Source organism: Buceros rhinoceros, unplaced genomic scaffold (genome assembly GCF_000710305.1).
Source record: "Buceros rhinoceros silvestris isolate BGI_N320 unplaced genomic scaffold, ASM71030v1 scaffold31989, whole genome shotgun sequence".
Taxonomy (NCBI): domain Eukaryota; kingdom Metazoa; phylum Chordata; class Aves; order Bucerotiformes; family Bucerotidae; genus Buceros; species Buceros rhinoceros.
The window spans coordinates 1-396 of NW_010430291.1; positions in this window are offsets into that span (position 1 = coordinate 1).

Here is a 396-nt window from a genome sequence, read left to right on the forward strand (position 1 = left end):
AGATGAACAGCCACAGGGACACGCGCCCTCGCGCATGCACACGCCCGCAGCCCCTTGGGCGGCTGGGGTTTGACTTGGAATTTTTCAAGCTTAAGAGAAAAGAAAATAAAAAAGGAGGGAAACGGCGTCGTGAAGCTGCTGAACGGTTCAGGCTCAGCCTCTCCGAAGGGAGCACCATTGGTTTTGCAAATGCTTTTTCTGCATTAACGAGCCAGTCCCTGGAAAAATCCTCAGAGTACGGCAAGAAAACCTTCCCTTTCCCTTCCCACTCCCAGCGCCGGCACCATGGCCTCGGGCGCTGCCCAGGGGTGCGCCGTGCGCACCCGACGTTACAGGGATTTCAGTGAAAGAAACGAGAGTTACAGTCGTGGCTGAGATATCTCGGGCTCACACCCT